Here is a 13872-nt window from a genome sequence, read left to right on the forward strand (position 1 = left end):
TTTTCCATGAGTGAAGAACACATTATTTGAGAAGTCCTTCCTGCACACGAATGTATGTATGTGTGTGTCTTTTACCTGAGGCCTTCTCATCTGTCAGAATAAGGTTTGCTGAGTTGCGTAGTTCATGGATTTATTGCTGGCTTAACTTTGCTTTTAAAAAACCCCAGACTCTGTCCTTCTGTGGTATTACATTGAGGAGGATTAAACATACCTAATGAAATTCTGAAGAGATTGCTTAAAAGATGAGTAGACGAAGATTTTGCTGTTATTTCTGGGCTTGCTTTTATGTCCTTGCTCTCTTGATCCAGTATAATGGTAATTATAACTATCATTGGCTTCGTAATTAGAATTGAGTCTAGAACTATTGTTGTGTAACAGAATTTAAAATAGGTTATCTCAAGGAAGGGAATCATTATTATGGCAAATGGAATTTCTGCCATCCTGTCAGACTGATGACTTAACACAGATACAGGGTGATGATATGACCATGCTATTGCAAGTGCTTATTTTTGTCAGTCTATTACCAAGGAAGCTTGTTAGAATATATGCAAGAATACCCACAAGCTTACTATTATTTCTAAATGTGTACTTCATGGAGTAACTCAGGTTGGAAGGGACATCAAAATGTCTCCAGTTGAACCTGCACAAAGTGGGCTCAGGTGGAAGGTCAGACAAGGTTGCTTAGGGCTTTATCCAGTTGGATCTTGGAAAACTCTGAGGATGGAGACAGCAGATCCAGTCTGGGCAATGTCCTTCTTGCTTCCCTGCTTCCCTCCTCCCTGTCTCCCCAAAAACTTGAACCTTAATTTTCTGGGTAGAACTGGTCTCTCCTAGCAGGGCTCTTCAGGTGGGATTTTTAGGCAAGACCTATTAATCAAAAGACTGCAAGTCAATAGTGGTGCAGAAACAGATGCCTTTTGCGTTCCTGTCAGCAAGGTGAGATGATTTATACCTGAACTGCTCAACAAAACTTGTGCACCAGCTGCTTTCTGCTGCATCATAGCTGCAGGGATGTCTCTGCATCTTCTGATCCAGAAACGAAGCTTGAAGCTTTTTTCCTTAGTCACAGACAATAGTTCCCCTCTCAACTTTCTGTTGCCATGATTTGCTCAGATTATCAGAATAGGAAACAGCATGTTTCTGGGTGAGCTGTGGCTATCTGTGTTATAACTAGCTGCTTCTAAGTCTCCAGTTAAACAGTGACGCCACTAGTTTTAAATCAGGATTGAAGGTACTAGTTCAGCTAATACCTCACTGGCTCAGATGTTTCTTGCTTTGGTGGTTTAAAGTCTTTTGGGAAGACTTTTCTTTATGATTCCGAGAGACAGGAGTTCAAATCTCAGTGTGCCTGAGTTGACTCGTTATTCTCAACAGTGACACAGTCAGTCATATGAGTGCCTTGACACTCATTAAGTGACTTTTCGGTGGTGTAAAAATGTTGAAAGTCCACGTTGGCCATTTTGAAGGAAGTTTCTTTGATCGCGCTTGCCATCCTTACAGGTGCTTGCATGTATGTGTGTATGCTCTTGTAGGTGATCCAGAGTGTCACTGAGGTAAGCTGTACTTCTCTGTGCCTAGTTTGTGAAATTCCCTGGATGTCTTTAAGTGTAACAGAGATTCCTGTGTGCCCCATCCTGCATGTACAACATCTGATGGATCGCAGGAGCTACCACAACGACATAAACAGACTTTAGACCTCGCTGCCTTGTGCTGTCATTCCCAGACTGTATTTTTATGTTGTTTGAAGCACTGGGCTGTTTGTGCACGCTAATCCAGCCCCTCTGCTTTGTTTAACTTAAGGCTTCAGCTGAGCCCCATATTCTTTCTCGCGCAGCTCTGGAGAGCAACAACTTTAAGTACAGCTGACAGCGTTGCTGTCTTGGCATCCGCATATCGAGGCACCCCTCTTCGCTGTCTTCCCCCCGCGTTTGTCTGATGTTTTAAACACGGTTCAAGTGGCCTGTGTCGGTTTTCCCGCAGCTGCGTGCCGCAGGAGGCATCTGTGTTTCCTCAGGCCTGGCACCTCGGCAGCGTGGCCCTTCGCAGCACCGCAGAGGGTCTTCAGGAGTACTAGGGAGAAGGAAAGCGATGTGTGTTTGCCCTGCCAGGTCCCTGACCTCCATCTCAAGAGGTGAAGCAAAAGAAGAGGGTCTTGTGGTTGGTAGCCTGCCTGGTGCTACAGCAGAAGAGGCAAGAGCAGAGCATGCACTGCTGGGAGCGCAGCACTCTCCTCCGAAAGGAGAGAAAGGACAAAGCCAGAGGAGTTAACGACATTAATAGGAAGTTGAAGGCTTTTGTCTTCCTTATTTCCCCACCTCTGATGAGGATCTCCGTTTGCCATTACAGATAATCTGCTAATAGTTTTGCGCTCTGCAAAGAGCCATGAGGACAGCGAGAAAGCTGCTGGGGTTTGATTTGTCTAACTTTGTCTTCCAAACGAATTCCTAAAAGTGTGTCTTGGGACTCCTCAGGCCAATTTGGGGGAGGGATTGGTTTGAATTTGTTTTAAATCCTTTTTGAAGGAAATGGTGGAAGAGAAGTTTTAGTGGAATACGTAGGGTCAGTCTTAATCATTTCTTGATTAATTAATCTGATAAATGTGCTTTCTACATACTGTGGCTCTGGAAGGAGACCTGGACAGAGTAGATTGGCTAATGGCTTGAATACCCTAAAAGCCTTTGGTTCAGTCTTTCTTGTGGGTTGTCACTTCATTTTAAAAATAATTTTATGGTCTTTTAGTGGCTGGTTCTGTCACCCGTCATACCAGTTTGTTGGGTCAGGCAAAGGCCCGAATATGTCAGGGAAAGTAAAATGCTCTTTTACTACTAGGCATGTTTGTTGCATCCAGTGGTGATGAAAACATACCTTGTCTTTTTAAGGTACCTAGTGCAGTTGCAGCTTGCACCTTTTCACAAGTGAACCTTACTGGTCTTGGGCTTTGTGGCAGCGACACAAGACAGACATAGGCACATTTATCTGGAAAAAAAATGCAAGTGTAATGCTGCTTATAGAATGGCTGTGAAGTGACAGTAAGACATTTAAATATGCAATGTAATCCAATTCCTAGTAGAACAAGTAAAGCATGAGGTGTACCAAAATCATCCAACTATCCCTGTATTTAGGCTTCATCTTCTTACGTGTTTATTGTCACTTTTCACCGAAACACTTTGGTATTGTTTAGTGTATACCGGCTCTTTGCAGAATCTACTGACTTGTGAAGATCTGGAAATAAATTTAGAATCCCTTAGAAAACACAGGAAGACCAAAGTTTAGAAACTATTTGGTACTAACCTTGAGGTTATTAAAAACCCCTGAGGTTTTTCCAGTGTGTTTCTCCCTCTCTGTAATGGACAAAGCTTTTGTATATCTGTACTTGTTTCTGTGTTGCATGGAAGAAGGCAGCTATGTGGGGGTTTTGTTTTGTTTTGTGGCTTTTTTTGAGAGTCATGCCACTATCTTTTGCTTGGAAAGAATGCAGTTTGGTGGTATGGGGAGCAGGACATGTGTTCCTGGCTCCCATCGCAATGTGGAAGCGTGTTGGATAGATAAGAGAGGAGCAAATGGGGGTAGAACAAATGGAATAAAACTGAAAATATTTATAGAAAATTGGATGTGGGAACTTTTTTTGGGCAGGTGGTTGGCTTTCTTTGGGACAATGAGGTGGGACTGGGGTGAGACGAAATCGTGATGTTTCTCATATCCAGTTTGGCAGGGTCTGTGTCATGTTCTGTTCTTGCTTTGTGATAAACAGTTTCTATACAAATGTCTGAATCATCTGTAGATGACAATTCAGATTTACGGTTCTCTTGTTATCAGGACACTTGCATTCCAGACTAATAACCCTGGTGACTGATTAACCCTTTCTGTGGAGACAGTTTGTAGTGATGGGCTAGAACTCCGTAACTGTAACGTGTTGAAGAGGATTTTGCCTGCTCTGCAGGAATCTGTTGGCACGCTGTCATACAACCTTGCTCCCACGCTTTTTTCCCCTTTAGCATATCACTACTTGCCTTCAGACCAGGGCAGCAGCCTTGACTACTTGACGGTTTTGTCTTTGTCTGTCCTCCATCTCTCTGGAAATATTTTTCTGAAACTGTTACTTGCTATATCTCTCCCGCTGTTCACAACTTCAGCCCAGCTTTGTTGTTCCCACTTGCTGGACACGTGAAGAAGCTGTTGCAGCCGGCTGTTGACTCACTGCTCAGTCCCAGCACAGTGACATACTTTTGACTCAGTCCCAGTCATTCTCCCACTCGTGTCTCCTCTTCCCAGCACGGTCACTGTTTCCCTCGCTTGTCCCCGTTCACCCTCACCTGGTCGTTGCTGTGTCTCAGTTCACCTGTTCTCTCTTGCCTAACACAACCATGTAGTTCTGTGCCTCCAAATACTCTCATCTGGTTGCAACTCCTCGGAAATGGTGGCTGCGGCAGCTCCTCACATCAGGTGTCTCGCCAGCGCAGTGCCGTTGTGGCAGCCTCCAGCGTTCTGCACACAACAACTCTTGTTTCTCTACGTGTATTTTTCTCATCGTTAACACCAGCAGAGGAAAGCCCTGTTCTCCCGTTGTAGGAATCCCGATGTGGCTGCTGGGAAGTTCGATGCTTCTGAGAGGAAATGACTTGTTGGTGTTTTGCGGACACCTTGACACCTTCCTGTGCGTGGGAAAGAGACCGTTGAGGCTAAGTGAGAAAAGCAGATTGGAACTGTCTGCTTGTGAAGGCAAACACAATGGGCACAGAAGCTTTGTCCTTACATAAAGTAGTCATGGACAAGAAGGGCTGAGGTTCCTGTTTAGATACTCTGAAAAGCTGCTAAAACCACGGCAACTATAAAAATCAGAGTTTGCACGTGAACTGTATCTGTGGATAGCTTCCATCCTCCCACTTGCACAAAAAAACAGGTGCAGTGGAACCAGAAAAGCTTCAGAGCAAGTTGGTAAGAGTGATCAGATAAATGGGATCTTATCTGCATGCGAAAAATTCTGTTGAATAGAAATTTTCAGCCTCAAAAAGAGATTGCTGTGGAGAGGACATGAAACAAACCCATGAATCGCAAATAGCGAGAAGTAAACGAAATGACTAGGTGCTGTGTAGAGCTAGGACACATCAAGTGAAACTAGCAGGTTGATTCAGTGTTAAAAAGGAGTTTATTCATCCCACCACATGAGCTGCAGAGCACAGGATGATATGGATACTGAAAGATTACATGGGTTCAAAACTAATTGGACAAACTTCCAGAAGACAGATCTGTTAAGGATTAAATACAAAGCTCTTGCCTCTCGTTGAAGCCACAAACTGGAATCAGGGAGACTGTGGCAGCATTGCCACATGCTTGTCCTGTTTTCAACTCTTCCCTAAACATCTGACATTAATCATTGTTGGAGACAAAAGTAAGGGGCTAGAAGGATCCTTGGTAGATTCCCCTACAGCTGTTCCCATGTTTGTGTGCTGTGGGCTTTTCAGCGTGTGTGAATTTTGTCCTCTTTCCATCGCCACCCTCGGTGCTTTCTCTGCAGAGCAGTTGAGAAGTCACATACCCAAAGATGATGTTGCGAATGGATCTCCACTTGATGCCATGCAGTGGGTCCCCTTTGTATCTCTGGTTCTCTACCACCTGCTGCTCTGTGAGGCTCCTGCAGGGTGTTTTTTCGCATAGTCTAGTTTATGCTTCCCTCATTTCTCAATAAAGCTTTCTGAATAGACATAGGGATGGAGAGGAGCCTTTGAGACAGCATAGGTTTTGTAAAGGGTGATGGCTGTAGCCAGACTTGCCTAGAGAAGCATTTAGCTTCCCTGGAGTGAGCTGGTGACAGGCTTCACAAAGTTGCTTTAACTTGCTTGATTGGGTGAGGGAGAAGTGCAAAGGTAAGTTTGTTGGGGTTTTTTCTTTTTTAAATTGAAATCTTGCTTTTTTATAACTAATTGGAAAAGCACTATTTTGTTGTTTTTTTTTTTTAAACATACGCATTTGTCAAAGTACATTTAAGCATCAAGAAATTAAAAAATAAAAAATTTGGTGTTGCCAAGTTTCATTGTGAGTCTGGTATGTTCCAGTAACAAATGATTTGTCTAGGATATGAAGCACTTCAGGATCTTTTGGAATGGGAGAACAGTATAACCAGCAGTATAAAACGAATAAATAGTATAAAACCACAATACCAAACTTCGAGGTAAGCAGGATAATTGTAGCTCCCTCTCGGAGTGTGTATGTGAATGCAGGAGTGTATAATGGTGTGGGCTAAAGTTGGAAATAGGTGCGTAATGCTAAAGTAGTAAATACTGTGTTATTCATAAACTGGTGACACAGGATTATTGTACTGAGGGTTCATCTAGCTCAGGTCCTGAATTATAATAGTGTTGGGAGAAAAGTCTAAGACTATATTGAATGTTGTGCAATGGGAGGAGGAGGAGGATCTCTATTGCAGTTTAGGTGCTTTCTGAGCCAGAAGTTGCACTGAGATTATTAGGTCTGAGAGACACTGTGAGTTTTATCCTTCAGCAGCTTGCTCAGTCCCTTTCTGAACCAATTTAAGTTCCAGACATTTGGCAGAGCTGGATACCCCAGTCTAATAAAGCATTATGTGTTTAAGACAGAATAAAAAAAAAAAGACCAAAGACCTTTTAGTTGTGACAATTGTAGATAAGAGCATCATATTTTCTTTCTGTTCTTTGCAGACATGTACAGAGGAAAGAATTAACAATATTACAGGCAGTAATGTAACAGTTCTGCAGAGCTGCTTGTAAAACCAGATTGTATAGCTGTATACCAGGAAGCTTCACCAACAGTGAGCTTTGGCTAATGTGTTCCTCCTTTACAGCACTCAACAGGATCATCCGGATAAAGTAAGATACTGGTGGTGTATTGGGAGGGTATAAGAATTTTTGTATGGTGTTGACTTACTGGTTTAGAAAGGAAGGGTCAAGGCAGCTCTTTGCACTAAGAAACTTCGTCATCAGCCTCAGCCTGTAGTTACTGGAGGAGGAGGTAAGGAGAGAAAGGGATGTATTGTTCACTTACACCATTTGTGGGGGAAGGTTGGATTAAAAAATAGCAGGTTACGTAAACTTTTCAAAGGGCACAAATTTAGGATGAGGAAATAAAATAGGGCATAATTGCCACTCTCATATGTCTAAAAAGCAATGAGCCGGACAGCAGATAAGATTTCTCAGTTTAAACAACAACAAAATCAATGTTTTTACAAGAAACAAGTCTCAAAAAAATTCAGGAGGGTGATTATTCCCATCTACATTTTAACCTTTAGATGCACTTGAGTCTTGTTTTCCATGGGGTTTTTTGGCCATGCAAGCAGTAGAGCTAGATTTGTTTCTTACATTATTTTTGACTTGTAGCTTATGTTACTTATAACTTAAAGATTCTGTGATTGCTTTTCTTTTCCCTAAGAGCATTTAATTGTTGAAAAACTTGGCACTAACCACAGGAGTTATAGAGGGAAAAAGTAGTTATGTGGGCATCAGAACAGGGCAGAGAATTCTTTTCTTACATGGCTTTACAATTTTAGATGAATGGTTCCATGCGTATTGATAGTTTCTTAAATCTAATGAGCTCAGAGGAGAAACTAGGTCTGGGAAAATATCTCTTTTGGTTTCCTCAATGTTTAAAAAAACCAACCAAACAAACCAAAAACCCCAAAAACAAACCCCAAAACACCCCAAACCACCAAAAAAAGGTGGATGCATCACTTCTGTTGACAGTGAAGATGCTGAGTTGATTCGTCAGTTTCATATATGAGGCTAAGTGAAAAATATTGCTCGTATCCCCTCGGTTCCCATTGTGGATGCTGAGTATAAATATTTAAGTTAGTTAATGTCTTCGTAGTTCATTGCGCTGGGAGCTAAGTGGAAGAAATAATTGAGGAAATGATGGAAAGGGAAATTGGAATGTGATTTTTATACAGTATTGGAGGGCAAGGTAGCTGCTGTGCCACACTCATGTGGTGCAAGTCCCTTTCTGAAGACAAGAATGACAGATTTAGGGGTGGGGGGAAGTTGTACTATATTATTATAAAGTACTCCACGTAATTTTTTTGTCGTGTGTATAAATTCGCAACTACCTTGAGCTTTCTCAGGCTGGCACTTCTACCCATTTAATGCAGCAGTTGCTTGTGGATCATGACTTCAAAAATTTGGCTGTGAGGAAGCGAAACTTTTAAAATCCTCTGCGTATGAATTGCATGGGTTTTTAATGCTACTCGGCTGTTCCTTAATTGCCATCAATTAATTTGCAAGCATTTTGGAAAGTGGTGGTGGAAGTTTTCTATCTGCCTCGCATGCTCCAGACGCTCTGAACAGTCAGAAGTAATAATGTAGACAATAATCATTCGGCTTAGACACAGTCATGATCCTTGTCGTCATCACAGAGCCGAAAAAGTAAGACTACTGGTGATGTAATGTGTGGTGGTTTATTTTTGCGTTTTGAGCAGGGAGGAATGATTTAAGAGGCCACTGAATGCTAATTTCTGTTGCTTTGTTACCATGCATATTTTAAATGGCAGAAGCAAATGGATTTAATTTTTATGAGATTTGCAGCCAGTAGGTCGTAAAAATTCTCCATCTGCTTGTTAGCAGCTCTCTGCTCCACTTCTTAAAAGCAGAAAGATGCTGCTAATGTAGCTTATGTGTTTTCCTGAACTGGAATGAACTGGAATGAAAGAATGAAATGTTCTGAAGGACATCCCCAAGTGTTGGTAGTATTGAAGGGTTTCACTGCAAGAAAAGTATCTTTCAATGTATTTTTTTTTTCTTTATCTGACTTTTTTAAAATGCACTTCATTGCTCAGGCTCTTTAGCTGGCACAAAGTCACTGAACAGAGGTCGCCACTTCTTTTTGTGTTTTATTTTGGTACAGGTCTCAGCATAACACTCTTAACTTTCCTGAGACTTTAGGTGTTGCAGCAACAATAAACTGCAATGACTGGATTGGAAAAATATCGCTGGTAACCCACCTGTGGTCCCTTGCAGTCACTTTCTTAGTATTTTTAACATCAGCAAAGAAGTTGTACAATATTACCAGACTTCTGCAGAGTTTGGTTTAAAAGTGATTGGACTTTTTTTCTCTCTGGAGGAAAATCCATTAAGCTAATAAGCCAAACGATGCTCCCTTGGGAAGTTCTGGAGTTGCAAATCACTTCACTGGGGAGGGGTATATCGGGGAAGAAGCATTCACTTGCTTTGTACTTGCTTGCTTTATGCATCTCATGTAGGCCACTGTCACAGCTAGGGTGCTGAGTTTAACAAGTCTCTGGCCTGACTTGTTCTTGCTGTTCTCACTTTAGTTCCTTGATCTCCACAATTTTTTAATTGCTGCTTTATTGTGCATTTAAGTCCTCGGCTTCCAGAGTCTGGTTAGCGTGTTATCTTATGTGGCATTATGCCAATGGTTATGGGATTAAAGCAAAAGGAAGTTCTGGTTTGCTGTTTACAACTAAAATGCAGAGTGAATCTGATAGGTTACTTCTGTTTAGTGAAACTGAAACTTCATACCTGGTGCCTTGGTCTCTCTGTCAGGCATTAGTCCCAGTATGTTCAGTTTCTAGAGGGAATAATGCTTTAATTTTTGCTAGATTAAACTACACTAATTGCATGCATAGAAATCTAAACAAACAATGCTGGAAAAAGTTAGTAAGGAATTCTTTTGTTTGGTTTTACGAGCTTAACTATGTAGTGTTGTGAAGAGAGGAAATTGTACTGTGGAAAATCAATACTTGCTAACTCTTAAAAACCACACAGAGGACAAACTAAGGCAAACTATGCATAATGAAATGGAAACATAAAACTAAAGTGCAGAAGGTGATAGTTACCAATATAAAGGAATTAACAGAAAGTGAGAATGGAATCAAGACTGAAGAAACAGACTTGAAATTTTATTTAAATAAGATGTGAGCACAAATCTGTTTGAACCTTGTGAAACTCTGTAGAACCCAGAAGCCTGATGGGTTGTATGACATTGTTGCTGTGGTTAAAATGTGGTCAGCACTACAAGTGTGTGCGTTTGTTTTTAGAAAACGACGTCAACCTGCACTAGCTTTTGAAAAAGAAAACACACACATACACGCCCCAACCCTAAGCTGGAATTGGTAGAAATAAAAACAAGTATCTAGAAATATGTTCCCATACGTAGCTGGCAACTGACATAATCTCCTTTGCTGCAAACAGTAATAACTTATATTTAATAAATTGAAAAGTCTTGAGTTTTGTGTGCATAGTCAGATAGGTGCAATTTGTCTGCCTCTGCATTTATTGTAACCACAGATCGCGTAAATCCGGTTGTGTTGCCCCATAGGTAGCTAGGCATTTTTTCCTTTCACCTATTTTCTGTGCTTTTCATTTGGTAATAAGTAATTTCCAGACCAAAGCGTTATAAGGACTGACAGAACAGTTGTTAGAAAACAGCAATAGAATTAAAATGCTTCGACTTCGAAGATTCCAGAAGCTCAAATGCAATGCTAATCTGATTCTGGCGTTATCCTGGTTTTACTCACCTATGGATGTGATTGTATCTCTTGTGCTATTGCACTTCCTGCTCCTCTGAAGTGATGTTTTTATGTTGCTTCTGCACCTAACGACTCACTCTTGTTATGGATCCGTCCTAGATTCTTTTCTGTGACCCTCTGAACGGATATTTTAACTATGTTTTAAAGTAGGGGAGGAGAAAGTAGGCAAACATGTTAGATCGTCAGGTTCTGCAGCATTACTGACAGTATGTGCTCTTCCCTTTATTAGCAAATGACCCAACTCTCAAATTAATAACTTGACATGTTAACGGAGCTACAAGGTATTGCTGTTCTTCAGTATCTGAGCCTTGTTTACACTTGTTTATAAGGAGGGTGACCCATCTGGTATGATCTTCCTTCTTTTAAATTGAGAAAGAGTGTTGTATTTAAGAAAATAAGAGTATTCCTTTCACCTAGATTTTTTTTCTTTTTCTCTACCTGGCAGGTATGTTGTGTGCTGTTGTGGTTGCTTTCATATGTATGTGGTTGAAGATGGTTAGAGATGCGTTCGTGGCTCAGGATTCAACCGTGCTTTGAAAATGGGGCTTTACCATTAAAATTATTGGTGGATAGGTGGGGTTTTCTTTTGTACGTTAAATAAAAACATAATGTGCTGCAATTGAAAGTTTTAATTCAAACAGTATGTACTAAAGTCAGGGAATGTGTTACTCTGGTTTTGGTCCTGGTGCAGCTAATTGCATCCAATCAACCTGAGATTCCCTGAACCGCAAATGAGAATATTCCAGGACTTAACAAACTGAAATACTTCATTTTCCAGAGATGAGGCTGTTTAGGAGAAGGGCAATGGAGCCCAGGCCTTGCTGGCTTTTGTGTTCAGCTACAAAATACGAGGACTTGTTGCTTTATCTTTTAATTGTAAGAGATTCCCCACTATTTTTTCTTTAAACATCCCATTCACAGTCTTGAAGGGCGTAAGAACAACCTTATTGAATCCATACTTTAACAATACAATAAGAAATGAATCTCGCCCTGTTTGAGCCAAGTCCTGTGCCTTAGAGGCCACCAGCTACGCCGCCTGTGAGGAAGACAAGTAGCCAGCGTGATTGCGGTAAGTGTGTCACATCCTGCCCTCAACTTTGCCCTCCTTGGAGGCTCTGGCAGTCTCCCTGCGGTTTGCCCACCGGCCAGCTGGGAGTGGCTCGAGAAAACTTCTCTAACCTGCGGATCTGGTTCTCGAGCAAACTTTCAGACTTCACAGCATCTTGGTGCTGCTTGCCAAGCTCAATTAGGAGGCGAGGGGACTGGGGCAGGCTTTCAAAGTTTGGCGGAGAACTCATCTGTAATTTTGTGACAAATTTAATTGTGTGTATTCAAAGCATGTTGTATGGGGATCACTGTGGGTTTGTTTTTCTCCTTGACAACCCAGTAAACTCCTTAGTAAACATGAGACTACTAAGAGCTTCCCTCTTCTGTGAAAATCTTCCCCCGTCTCCATTGCAGGAGAAGTGTTTCTGGCTGTACTTGGAGGGGAATGGGCAGGTAAATGCTTTGATGCATACGGTGAGAATGCCAGTGCATCTTTGTTAAATAAATATGGACTGTTCCTTCCATAGAGGTTTTTAAAGGTAACCTATCAAGTCAAGGCATGTCGTTGGAAATTTTCGTGCCTTGATATGAATTCCCTGTCATCTGTGTCATCAGCAATCTGTGTATTTCTTATTTGAATGCCCTTTCTTCCTGTAACTTGCCTAACTCCGAATTCACTGTACTTCTGCTGCTTATTAGTTGCCCTCTTTGATCTGGATCCTGACCATTAGAAATTATTTCCAGTGTTGTTTCTCTTGCTCTGTGACTATCTTCACTTACAGATGGTTGTGTGAAATGATCATTATTCGTTTACAGAGTTCTTTTAATTTATTCATTCTTCAAGCAGCCCCATTCTCTACTTTGTCCTGATCAACACTTGTGGGTTTTTTTTTTCCGTATGTGAATGTGTCCTTGGAGTGTCCCACAGAGAGGCAAAAGAAAACAGTGTAAGAATTGTATTTTTCATATCTCCCTAGATTTTTTTACTTTAGGATGCAGGTGCTCGGGAAATGGCATTTTGAGCATCAAAAAAACATACCCACAAAACGTCAAACACAAGACTTGTTTCTCATTTTTTTTTTTTTTCATCCTTGGGGCATTAGAGCAGACTTATTTTCCCTACTGTTACATTATTGGAGCTAACACTATTTTAATTTGAAAGGCATAAGCAGGCTTCTAGTTTGGAAGAAAAGGACTTTTTAAAGGATTTTCTGTGATACTAAACAGGAACTACTAAAAGGGCCTCATTGCTTCCTATACAAGTTTCGTTGTCTCTTTGGTGAGCAGATAGTTTATAGTCATTATAGTAGCTTGCAGTGTGTAATAGTCAAGGTGAAAAATAATCAGTGCAACTTTCACATATAACACAGGCTCGCGATGTTGGACGGACTAGCCAGAGATGTGGGCCATCTCCTAGATGCGTGTGTTGCGCGTCCGATCAGAGAATCTGTAACTAGACAAAAATGTTGCCCTCTTTCAGCTGATGGATGGAGGGTGGTGGAAGGCTGGATCACCTGTTAACTGATGTAGCTTTTCAGGTTTGCGCTGAAATGGTGGAAATGGCTTCGGTGGGCTGTCCAGGTAGGGAGCACGCTTGCCTTACAGACTCTTGTATATCCCTCTAACCACGTGGGCTGCGTGTTTGGCTGAGGATGTGGGTGCAGAAGGTAACGAGGATGAAACTGGATCCATTTTCCTGTCACCATGGCCGATGGCCTGGCTGGAAGGCGTTGCTGGAGGCCCGTGCCATCAGGACGCTGGTGGGGTTGCAGGTGGCAGGTGTGGGCCCTGGTGACTGGGGGAAGCCCTCTCAGCAGGTGTCTGTGAGCTGGTTTTGATCCCGAACCTGCGGGGGGGTCAAATGTCTTGATCAGTCACTGAAGAGGAGGGTAGGACATTGGAGAGAGAAGAGGTGGCAGACAAGAGGAGGAAAAGAGACTTGAGGCTAGGCTTTGGAGGGAGAGAGAGCGAGGGGAGACCCAGAGGGAAGAAATGTGGAAAAGGGAGATGCTGGCCATGTGGTGTGTGGAGGAAGTACATCAAGTTCGTGGTTCATTAAGTTTATTTTGCCTGTCCTCCTTCTACTTGTTTGCTGTTCTTCTCATGGCAGAGCGTTAGCACAGCCTGTTTGCGAATGACATAACCCCATAACCCATCGTCCCCCTATAGAAGCGGTGCACGAGGTGCCCGCCGGGTCGCCTCTGCGCCAGGGCTGGGCGAGGAAGTGAGTCAGGGGCGGCCCTGGGGCGCAGCCGGAGTCTGCCCTCGCTGCCTGGCTGGAATTTTCCAGGTAGGGCACGGAGAGAGGTGAGAGG

The 13872-nt window shown here is 42.2% G+C and overlaps 1 protein-coding gene across 2 annotated transcripts in view; it reads left to right on the forward strand.

The window, feature by feature from the left end:
• Nucleotides 1-13872, forward strand: part of SPIDR (scaffold protein involved in DNA repair) — a 198914-nt gene that overhangs the window by 18282 nt on the left and 166760 nt on the right. The gene's annotated exons all lie outside the window — the stretch shown is intronic.

Source organism: Leptosomus discolor, chromosome 13, assembly GCF_034619465.1.
Source record: "Leptosomus discolor isolate bLepDis1 chromosome 13, bLepDis1.hap2, whole genome shotgun sequence".
Classification (NCBI taxonomy): domain Eukaryota; kingdom Metazoa; phylum Chordata; class Aves; order Leptosomiformes; family Leptosomidae; genus Leptosomus; species Leptosomus discolor.